A 12,977-nucleotide genomic window follows, 5' to 3' on the forward strand; every position below is an offset into this window, starting at 1 on the left:
TATGTTAAAAGTGAAGAGTCACCTACAATGAAGCTGCATTATCAATTTATGAGAACAAAGTCTTGTCAAAAAACATTTTGGTTCAAAGTGGTACATCCTGTCCCTGTTAATGATGTAGCACAGCTTTGAAGCTGCAGGAGCCCCTGGAAAAGGGATCCTGAGGTAATGTTACATCCAACTCATAAAAATCCTAAGGCTGGATAATCTTCACAGAAATACCCAAACTGTTATATAATGTATTCAGTAATGTATAAGCTATAATTCTCCTGTCAGCCAGTTTTTAGTCATCATCAACACTGGCTCAATCTGTAATTCCTATGCTAATTGATCCTCACATTAATTCTGAAGATGATTAAAACTCATAATACTACTTGGGCTTGTCAGTCATCAGGTCAATACCGAAGCTTGTCATCCCTCAGGTTAATACTGGAGCTTGTCAGTCATTACATAACTCCATCAAGGACAATATCCTCACAGTGAGTGACTAAATACACTTCCTGACCCATCAACCACTCAACCTATGACCAGCTACTGATGAAAGCCTTGTAGAGCAACAAAGCTATGCTAAATGATGCACCAGACAGCAACAAATGATGCACCAATCAGTGATGTAGTGAATCATCTCAGTAATGGTATTGTGTTGCTCTGCATTTTTTGTGTTACTCGGAAATGCTTAAGGATCTACCAGCCGCTGTTGTGTGTGAGGTTTAAGCAACATAGTCAGTATGTGCACAGATGCAAAGGATGCTATAGGCCCTAATAGCATGATAGAGATCACACTGTGCTAATTTCAAGAGCCCTCATACCAAGGATGATTCAGAGCTAACTACTGATGATGTCAGGTACCTTAGATGAACCCACTCCAACCACTAGTGACCTAATGAACCATGACTTGTTACTCCCTAATTTCCAATGTGTAGCAGTGATGCAGCAACTCATTCACTCTAGATCTCTAGCACAGGCAAGATATTTTAAACTAAATACCAATGGCACCTCATCCTAGGAATCATCCTAAGCTAATCATTAGTACCAGTAAGACAAGGGTCCTAGGATTGTCATATAATAACTATCAGTGACTTGTGATGCTTTAAATTATCCCATGCTAACACAGCACTCTTCATCCACTGTTACTCTCAGAACAATCATAAGACATGCATCACTGAAGAGGTTACTATGGACCATTGTAATACTTCTAATCTTTGTTCTGGGTGGTTTGGAGAGCAGTGTACTGTACTGAAATATCAGTTTTGCTGTATCATATCGAAATCCTTTCAGCAATTATCACTCTGCCTTTGGAAACAAATACAAACTAGAATGTGAGTAAAGACATAGTCAGCCCAACATTCACAACATTCTCTCAAGTGTAGAGTTTCCAATATTTGGTGTCTAGCATCTCCCCCAATGGGCTTTCTCAGGAACTCCGTTGTGTCGCTGTCTTGGTCAACTGTCCTTAAACCTTGACCCCAGCTTTTGCTTTCATTTTCAAATACTCATCTCCCTTAATCCCTTTTTAACACCTCCCATTCCTCTCTCTCATCCCAAATCTTTCAAAATCCTTCATTTTTTGTCTCTATTCTTGGTCCTCAACTTTCAATTTGAGCACTGTTTACTATAGTGGCTTTCTTCATTCCTTTACTATGTTAATCATTTTCCCCATACCTTTATTATTACCAAGATTGGTTTCCCCAATTACTTTATTATATATGTAAATAACTTTCCCCATTCCTTTTACCTCTATCAAAGCTGGTTTTTCATATTCTTTGCAATTAATTAGAATGGTTCTCCCCATCCCTGAACCTGTCGGTGTAAGTTTCCACCCATCCTTTTTATTACTGGCTAAGCAATCCTTCCATTTCTTTCCATCAACTAACTGCTATTCCAGTATTCTTTGTTTGAGCTGATCCTCCAATTTTTTTTTACCCATGCATACACAGTGATTCACTGTCCAAAGGAGTGAATCTTCCTCTTCTTACATTCTTCATGCAAGTAGCTCTGTATAATCACTTACTCCATGTGAGTTATTCCACCCGTCACAAATCCTTTCATGTGAGTGGTTTCATTTGTTCCACATGCTCTTAGCGACAGTGATTCCAACCATCCTCTGCTTTTGCTACAAGGAACATTTGGCTACTTTTCCCCCATCTATTTAACTTCTCTTTCATGTAATTTCATCAGTTCATAAACCCTATAAGAGTGGTTCTCTGCATCTACTCTTGTGTGGTTCCACATATTCATTCAAAACTTCAGGTGATTAGTTACATTCTTCCACTGAAGTTATAAACAAAGTGAATGGCTCCACATTTTCATTCAACGCTTTAAGGTGAGCAATTCTACTCCAGTTAAGTCGTACACATAGAAAGACACTTTTACTTTGTGTGCATCATACGAAAGTGCAATCCTAAATAGCTAGATCTGTTCATAAGTCTTTAACTAACATATGACTGATTTCTGTCATTCCATGGCTTATATGAGATGAAAAAAAAATACAATTCTGTGTTAATGTTAGACCTGCAAAACTAATAGATAAATTGTATATTAGCACATAATGTTCTATCTTTAATTACATATCTATTTATATCTGACCTTATTGTGCAAGTTTCTGTTAACTAAATTAGAAATATGATATGAGTCATTGTTTATGTAAGTTTGATTCTCTTTATGACCATTTCATACATGAAACAAGTGTGATGTTCCAAAAATCATCAAGAAACATCTTTATGATGTTTCTCCTGTAGTCATTGATTGCCATATCCCTTTCTCATCATTATTACAGAGATATCAAATGGTGTATTACTAATTGTAAGAATTACATGATCGTTTTTTTTTAACTCTTGTAATATTAGTGTGAAATATTCATGATACCTTTTCCTGGTCCACATCCCTCCCAGCATTTCACAGCCAAAGTCACCTTCTGCTGGTCTACATTCCTTTCATCAATTTACAGCCCCTGACATCTGGCGGTCCAAGCCCCGAAAATAATTCCAAAGGCATTGTTATCATCTGGTGGTCCAAGCACCTCTAGCTAGTCCACAGCCATTGTCATCTTCAGGTGGTCCAAGCCTCTTTAACCAATCCATATCCTTTGTCATGCTGTGTGGTTCAAGCCCATCTAGCTAATCAACAACCAGTCATTTTCTGGTGGTCCAATTGGTTGGAACCAATTCACAGCCACTTCATCTTCTGGTGGTCCTAGCTCTTCTAGCTAGTCCACAGCCACTTCCATCTTCTTGTGATCCAAACCTCACTAGCCAGTCCATAGCTACTGTCATCCTCTGGTGGTCTAAGATGTTCTAACCAGTCCACAGTCAAAGTCATATTCTGTCAGTACATATCTCTCCTAAGATTATACACCCAAAGTTGTCTACAGATAGTCCATGTTCCTCCAACCAACCATAATCACAGTCATCTTCCATTAGTTAAATGTCTTTCAACCAGTTCACTAATACACTTTCTTGTACTGGTCCATGTCCTCCAATCCAAATTACAGCCAAAGTCATCTTTTGTTTGTCTAGTGTATCAGACCAGATCACAACCACAATCATGTTCTGTTGATCCAGGTCCCTCCCCCACCTAATTCATAACCACCTATTCCTTAATCTTCTGTAAAACCAAGTACCTTCCACCAGTTTACATCTATAGCCATCTTCTGCAAACCATGTCCCTTGTATCAAGCCACAGCCACAGTCATTTTCTACTTCTCCCAAAGTTTATGGCTAGTTATTTTCTGTTAGTCCAAATCCTTTCTGCTTGCCAACAACCACAGTTATTTTCCTTGAGTCACATCTTTTCCTCACACCACAGAAACAGTCACCTTTCTGTTCATGTCCAAGCCATTGGTCCATGATCACATTTGTTTCTTTTGGTCATGTCTCTTCCAAAAATCAATAATCACATAATTGCAGCTGTATTCTTCTAATCATATTCCTTGTACTTGTCAACAACCTTAGAATTGTTTTTTATCACCTGCTCTTAGTATCACTGACCACACTTGTGTGTGTACTGTGTCAAAAACCATGTCAGTAGTTTCTAGGAAGATCCATGGCTTGTAATGAGGATCTAATAGCCTATTAGTGGTAGAAGATTAGTTTACTCTTTCTATGAACTTTTTGAAGGAAATACAAGGCATGTGGTAAAGATCTGAGAAGCTGTATGTAGTTCAAGACTGGTGGTTTACTCTTTCAATGGTTTTGGTTGTTGTAAAATATAAGAAAGAGATATGTATATGAACCTGCAAAATGATTTCCCTCTTGATGTATTACTGCAGATGAAAAAATATGTACATGAAGATTATAATAAACTGTATGCAAATTTCCTTTGTATTCTAACCAAAATACCTTCAGATATCAATTGCATAGTTTCAATCTCATGCAACATATCAAATAATGACAAGATATTATCAATTAGACATATAAGTGAATGAATGAATGAATGAAGGCAAGCAAATATGAATATGTACATGTGTATATACATGTATATGTATGCACATGTATATCTATACATGGTGATATATACACATGTATATCTATATATAGTGATATGTGCACATTTATGTATATCTATATATGGTGATATGTATGTGTGCCTGTATGTATATATGTGTGTATATGAGTGGATGGGTCCTTATTCGTCTGTTTCCTGGTGCTACCTCACTGACATGGGAAACGACAACCAAGTGTATGGTTACAGCACATTACACATGACAGCTGGATACTGAGTGTGAATGAATGTGGCCTTTTTTGTCTATTTTCCTGGTGCTACCTTGCTGAAGCAGGCGGTAGCAATGATGTTTCCTCAGGGATGGGGTAGTGCCAGGAATAGATGAAGGCAAGCAAGTATAAATATGTACATGTGTATATATGTATATGTCTGTGCATGTATATGCTGATATGTATATGTGCGTGTATGGGCATTTATGCATATATGTAGGTGTACGTGAGTGGATGGGCCATTCTTTGTCTGTATCTTGGCACTATCTCCCTGACACTGGAAATGGCGAACAAGGAAGTGAAGTGTTTTAGATATCTGGGAGTGGATCTGGCAGCGGATGGAACCATGGAAGCGGAAGTGGATCATAGGGTGGGGGAGGGGGCGAAAATTCTGGGGGCCTTGAAGAATGTGTGGAAGTCGAGATCATTATCTCGGAAAGCAAAAATGGGTATGTTTGAAGGAATAGTGGTTCCAACAATGTTGTATGGTTGCGAGGCGTGGGCTATGGATAGAGTTGTGCGCAGGAGGATGGATGTGCTGGAAATGAGATGTTTGAGGACAATGTGTGGTGTGAGGTGGTTTGATCGAGTGAGTAATGTAAGGGTAAGAGAGATGTGTGGAAATAAAAAGAGCGTGGTTGAGAGAGCAGAGGAGGGTGTTTTGAAGTGGTTTGGGCACATGGAGAGGATGAGTGAGGAAAGATTGACCAAGAGGATATATGTGTCGGAGGTGGAGGGAGCAAGGAGAAGAGGGAGACCAAATTGGAGGTGGAAAGATGGAGTGAAAACGATTTTGTGTGATCGGGGCCTGAACATGCAGGAGGGTGAAAGGAGGGCAAGGAATAGAGTGAATTGGAGCGATGTGGTATACCGGGGTTGACGTGCTGTCAGTGGATTGAATCAAGGCATGTGAAGCGTCTGGGGTAAACCATGGAAAGCTGTGTAGGTATGTATATTTGCGTGTGTGGACGTATGTATATACATGTGTATGGGGGGGGGTTGGGCCATTTCTTTCGTCTGTTTCCTTGCGCTACCTCGCAAACGCGGGAGACAGCGACAAAGTATAAAAAAAAAAAAAAAAAAAAAAAAAAAAAATAATAATAATAATAATAACAACAACAACAACAACAATAACAATAATAATAACTAATGATGATAATGATAATAATAATAACTACTACTACTACAAATAATAATAGTTCTGCCAGGAAAAAATGGATATGTTGAGATGTGCAAGCCCACCTTTTGGCAAAATGATAGAAGAAACAGATAGAAGTAGAAGGTGGGAACCTTTAGGCATGAGCATTAGGTAGACACATTAGGTGGACATATGTAAGACTCTTAGGCAGGAGCTTTAGGTGGAAGTATCCAAGGTAGAAGCCTTGGCAAACAGTGTGCTAGAGCTGCCCTCTGCCAGTGGCCTGTTAAGGGTGAGGCAAATAGGCTAAGATGCAGCACCAGAGTTCACAAGTTATGCAGAATTTATTGCCGTGGCCATCCCTATAAGGGAGTTCCAGGTGAGAGAAGGCATCAGAGATATGGAGATTGTTAGATAGTGCTCAACCAGAAAAACAAATCAAATCTAATTCTTAATCATAAGATAAAAAAGAGCAAGGAGAAAAAGATAAAAGAAGAAAGGAGAGGGCTTGGTCTTCCTTAAATGGAAACAAGAAAAAGTTTCAAGAACTGATGATGGATGATAGACTTTACAATACATAAAGTGAAAAACAAAAATAAAATTTATTTCTTTTATTATTTTGCTTTGTCGCTGTGTCCCGCGTTTGCGAGGTAGTGCAAGGAAACAGACGAAAATAATGGCCCAACCCACTCTCATACGCATGTATATACATACACGTCCACACACACAAATATACATACCTATACATCTCAATGTACACATATATATACACACACAGACATATACATATATACACATGTACATAATTCATACTGTCTGTCTTTATTTATTCCCATCGCCACCTCGCCACACATGGAATAACATCCCCCTCCCCCCTCATGTGTGCAAGGTAGCGCTAGGAAAAGACAACAAAGGCCCCATTCGTTCACACTCAGTCTCTAGCTGTCATGTAATAATGCCCGAAACCACAGCTCCCTTTCCACATCCTGGCCCCACACAACTTTCCATGGTTTACCCCAGACGCTTCACATGCCCTGATTCAATCCATTGACAGCACGTCGGCCCCGGTATACCACATCGATCCAATTCACTCTATTCCTTGCCCGCCTTTCACCCTCCTGCATATTCAGGCCCCGATCACTCAAATCCTTTTCACTCCATCTTTCCACCTCCAATTTGGTCTCCCACTTCTCCTCGTTCCCTCCACCTCCGACACATATATCCTCTTGGTCAATCTTTCCACACTCATTCTCTCCATGTGCCCAAACCATTTCAAAACACCCTCTTCTGCTCTCTCAACCACGCTCTCTTTATTTCCACACATCTCTCTTACCCTTACATTACTTACTTGATCAAACCACCTCACACCACATATTGTCCTCAAACATCTCATTTCCAGCACATCCACCCTCCTGCACACAACTCTATCCATAGCCCACGCCTCGCAAGCATACAACATGGTTGGAACCACTATTCCTTCAAACATAGCCATTTTTGCTTTCGGAGATAATGTTCTCGACTTCCAAACATTCTTCAAGACTCCCAGGATTTTCACCCCCTCCCCCACCCTATGATTCACTTCCGCTTCCATGGTTCCATCTGCTGTCAGATCCACTCCCAGATATCTAAAACACTTTACTTCCTCCAGTTTTTCTCCATTCAAACTTACCTCCCAATTGACTTGACCCTCAACCCTACTGTACCTAATAACCTTGCTCTCATTCACATTTACTCTTAACTTTCTTCTTTCACACACTTATTTTTGTTTTGTTGAAAAACAAAAATAAATAAATAAATAAATACATTACACTTTCAAAGCCTACACTTTCCAAAATGAACCAACAATTCACAACATATACTCAGTGAAAATATTGAAAGCATAATAAGGATGGTTCTTGTACAGGTTGAAGACAAGCCCATCTAAGTGTTGAAAAATTCATAATGATTTCAAGAATGAATTTGATTAAGGGTAGATGGATTTATCGGGGAGAGACAACTTTGGAAACTCATAATCTAAACGTGCATTCAAAAGTTCTTCCAGCAACACATTAGAAAACACAAAAGATTTGAAAGAGCTGATACACTATCAACGTTTGACCTCATTTTCACTTACGGTACTGTAGTCTGAAAAAAAAAAAAATACCCAAGGAAAATTACTGAAAATGTTGAATTCTATTTTGTGGTTATTAAGGGAATAACAAGCAGAAAGAAAACTAAAACAAAAACAAAATATACATGGGAGGTAACCACTGTATATGGCACTAAACAATATCTTTGGAAGCAGATTTTACAAAATAGAATTATTTTGTTTACAGACAGAGCACTATAAATAAAACTTTCTGTGGAATGTATGATGAGAGCATCTGCTGGTGGGTACCAATAATTGGAAAAGGAATAACAGGGTTAGAAAGGAGGTATATAATTCAACAAAATACAATATACTGAGAGGCTATACAAAACAAACACAAAACTCAGAAAGCATCTTTCTGTCCCATGAACCCCTTCTATCCTTATGACACTCATGCAGCACATCCACTGGCTGGGACTACTGTTCGAAAGTGTTATGATGTAAAGTATGCATCTATGCTGAGAAAGTGGAAGGCAAATCATTGTGGCAGTCAGTCTAAAGTCAACCCTGCTGTCCATCCTCCCCAAGAGGTACTTGGCTAGGGCGAGGCATATATATGTATGTACGTATGAAGCAGGGGGTAGCAATGCTGTTTCCTGTGGGGTGGGGTAGCACCAGGGATGGATGAAGGCAAGCAAGTATGAATATGTACATGTGTATATATGTACATGCTAATATGTATATGTATGTATATGAGCATGTATGGGCATTTATGTATGCTCATATAACCATTATTACTCATCTCAACATGACAGAGTCAAATTATCATCATTCCAATCTATGTTCTTTAGGGCATTATGTATTTGCAGTCCAGAACATATTGATGATGAGTTTGAGAAGATATATTCTGTTAGATCTAAGTTAAAGTACTCTAGATCTTTCATTGATAAATCCCTTAAGTTAGCAAAGAAATCATTTTATTTTAGAGTTTTGAGAAGATATATTCTATTAGATCTAAGTTAAAGTACTCTAGATCTTTCATTGATAAATCCCTTAAGTTAGCAAAGAAATCATTTTATTTTAGAGTTGAGTCCAAATCTCCCATTGACACCAAGAATCTTTTAGTTCTCCCTTTTAATAATTTTACTTCACTTCCCATGTTGCTTAAATCCTTTAATGTAAATGCTGCCTTCAGCAATAACAACACTATAAAGAATATCTTGATTAGGAACTCACCAGAAAATTCTCCTGGGTGCATCTATAAAGTGCCATGTAGAAATTGTTTTAAGTTTTATGTTGGGCAGACTGGTAAGGATCTTTCTGTTAGACTTAAGCAACATAAATATAGTATAAGAATGGGACAAGAATCAAATGCCTTGTTTAATCACATTAAAAACTATGATCACTGTATTGATTGGAGTAATGCCATCTCAGTTACTAACTTTATCTCCAGTACCATGAGAAATATCATTGAATCTTCAATCAAATACACAAAGAATCATAATCTTAATATTACTGAAGGTATATACAAATCGGATAACTTTATTGTTGATAAAATTTGTAAACAATTCACCTTCTTGTCCACATAATAAGTTCATGATATGCTCGTTGTCTGTCTTGGACAATCACGTTTACCAAATGGCGTACTAGCTACGTCTCTTCGTTGTATATCAACTGACTGTTATATTTCTCTCTTGTGTCTCCCCGATGATGTGATTATTACACGAAAGTGCACTTGGAAACTTATCGCATTTCATTTTCCCTGTGGACTCATACGATTATGTATATATATGTGTATATGAGTGGATGGGCCATTCTTTGTCTGTTTCCTGGTGCTACCTTGCTGATGCAGGAAACGGTGTTAAGTATAATAAAATGTACCACATCGTTCTAATTCACTCTATTCCTTGCATGCCTCCCACCCTCCTGTATGTTCAGGCACCGATCACTCAAAATCTTTTATACTCTGTCCTTCCACCTCCACTTCTTGTTCCCCCCACCCTGACACATATATCCTCAATGTCAACCTTTCCTCACTCATTCTCTCCATATGTCCATACCATTTCAACACAACCTCTTCTGCTCTCTCAACCACACTCTTTTTATTTCCACACATCTCTCTTACCCTTTTATTACTTACTAGATCAAACCACCTCATACCACATACTGGCCTTAAACATTTCATTTTCAACACATCCACCCTCCCCTGTACAACCCTATCTACAGCCCATGTCTCACAAACATACCAAATTTTGCTCTCCAAGATAACGTCCTCTCTTTCCACACATTCTTCATTGCTCCTAGACCCTTTGCCCCCTTCCCCACCCTGTGTCTCACTTCTGCTTCCATTCGATGCTAAGTCCACTCCCAGATATCCATAACACTTCACTTCCTCCAATTTTTCTCCATTAAAACTTGAATCCCAATTAACATATCCCTCACCACCTGCTCTTATTCACATTTACTCTCCACTTTCTCCTCCTTTAACACACTTTTCCAAACTTGAGAGAGAGAGAGAGAGAGAGAGAGAGAGAGAGAGAGAGAGAGAGAGAGGGAGAGGGGGAGAGGGGGAGAGGGAGAGAGAGAGAGAGATTGGAACGATGTGGTATACTAGGGTCAATGTGCTGTCAATGGACTGAAACATGTAGAAAGGCCTGTGCGGCCTGGATGTGGATAGAAACCTGTGGTTTCAGTGCATTACACATGACAGCCAGAGACTGAGTGTATGCAGATGTGGCCTTTTTCCATCTGTTTCCTGGCACTCCCTCACTGACGCTGGGGGATGGTGATGCTGTTTCCTGTGGGGTGGGGTGGCGCCAGAAATGGATGACAGCGAGCAAGTATGAATATGGATGTGCGTTTTTGTATATATGTATGTACATATCCATATGCATTATACATGACAGCTAGAGACTGAGTGTGAATGAGTAAGGCCTTTTATGTCTCTTCCTAGTGCTACCTCACGGGGAGGATGCCATTTCATGTGTGGCACGGTGGCAACAGGAATGGATGAAGGCAGCAAGTATGAATATGTACATGTGTATGTATGTATATGTCTGTGTATGTATATGTAGGTTTACATTGAAATGTATATGTATGTATATGTACATGTGTGGATGTTTATATATATACATGTGTATGCGGGTGGGTTGGGCCATTCCTTGTCTGTTTCCTTGCACTACCTCACTAACAAGGGAGACAGCGATTAAGTACAATAAAAATAATAAATGTATAGGATGATATGTGCCGTATATGTACATGTATGTCCATGTATGTATATATGTGTGCATGTGAGTGGATGGGTCTTTCATCTATTTCCTAGTGCTATCTCACTAATGTGGGAAACATCAATCAAGTATAATAATAAATACTATAAAATACATATGAATGGAGAATAATTGAAGGAGGTGAAGTGTTTTAGATATTTGGGAGTGGACTTAGCAGCGAATGGAACCATGGAAGCAAAAGTGAATCAAAGGGTGGGTAAAGGTTCTGAGAGTGATGAAGAATGCGTGGAAAGAGAGAACGTTATCTCAGAGTGCAAAAATTGGTATGTTTGAAGGAATAGTAATTCCAACAATATTATATGGTTGCAAGGCATGGACTATAGATAGGGTTGTACGAAGGAGGGTGGATGTGTTGGAAATGAAATGTTTGAGGACAATATGTGGTGTGAGGTGGTTTGAGTGAGTAAGTAATGAAAGGGTAAGAAATAAAAAGTGTGGTTGAGAGAGCTGAAGATGGTCTGTAGAAATGGTTTTGACATATGGAGGGAATGAGTGAGGAAAGATTGTCAAAGAGGATATATGTCTCAGAGGTGAAGGGAACAAGGAGAAGCAGGAGACCAAACTGGAGGTGGAAGGATGGAATGAAAATATTTTTGAGTGATCAGGGCCTGAACAAACAGGAGGGTGTGAGGCATGCAAGGACTGAACCAGGGCATGTGAAGCTTCTAGGGTAAACCATGGAAAGTTTTGTGGGGCCTGGATGTGGAAAGTGAGCTGTGGTTTGGGTGCATTACACATGACAGATAGAGACTGAGTGAGAGCGAATATGGCCTTTTCGTCTTTTCCTCTCGCTACCTCACTTGGGTGTGTGTGTGTGTGTGTGTGTGTGTGTGTGTGTGCTGCTGTTTCCTGTGTGGCAGGGTGGCGACAGGCTTGGATGAAGGCAGCAAGTAAGAATATGTACATGTATATGTATGTATGTCTGTGTATGAATATGTACACAATGATATGTATATGTGCATGTATGGGCATTTATGTATATATATGTGTATGAGTGGTTGGGCCATTCTTCATCAGTTTCCTTGCACTACCTCGCTGATGTGGGAAACAGCGATTAAGTATAAAAACAACAACAACAACAACAACAATAATAATAATAATAATAATAATAATAATAATAATAACAATAATAAATAGTTTGAAAGAAAAGAAAAAGAAATATATATATATATATATATATATATATATATATATATATATATATATATATATATATATATACATAACTACTGTGCATATAAGTTATTGATGCCCCACATAATTTTGCAATGACGTGTTTGCTTGAGAAAAATTGCTTGCTGATTTTCAAACACTTCATGCATCATTATGCTAGTTTAGATGTGTATAATCAAAAACTATGTTTCTTTAGCCTGATTACAGGAAATTGGCCATGTGGGCAGAGACTGACAGATATAAGGCGAAGTGTTGGGGCTAGCATCATAACTCGTGCAAGCACTGAAGCTGAAGCACCACCATCTCTCCCTGTCACCCCACCACAAGGTAAGTTATACAGTTTATCATACTCAATTTTCTGATTACTTTGCTTTAACCAAATACTCACAGTATTTTTGTGAGTAATTTCCATACACTACATGTTGTTATCAACATCAAATATGCAACATCATTTGATAATTCTACTGGCATTCAGTAAAACTTGCTTCTTTCCTCCTGCCCCAGGAACCCTTTTTATGGAGGTGCAGCAGCCCCATAAAATGGTCTCATACATTCAGGTACTGCCAGATCTATACCTCTGGTTTCTGGATGGAGAGAGAGACAAC

The sequence above is a fragment of the Panulirus ornatus genome, chromosome 36 (assembly GCF_036320965.1).
Source record: "Panulirus ornatus isolate Po-2019 chromosome 36, ASM3632096v1, whole genome shotgun sequence".
In the NCBI taxonomy this organism is placed as follows: domain Eukaryota; kingdom Metazoa; phylum Arthropoda; class Malacostraca; order Decapoda; family Palinuridae; genus Panulirus; species Panulirus ornatus.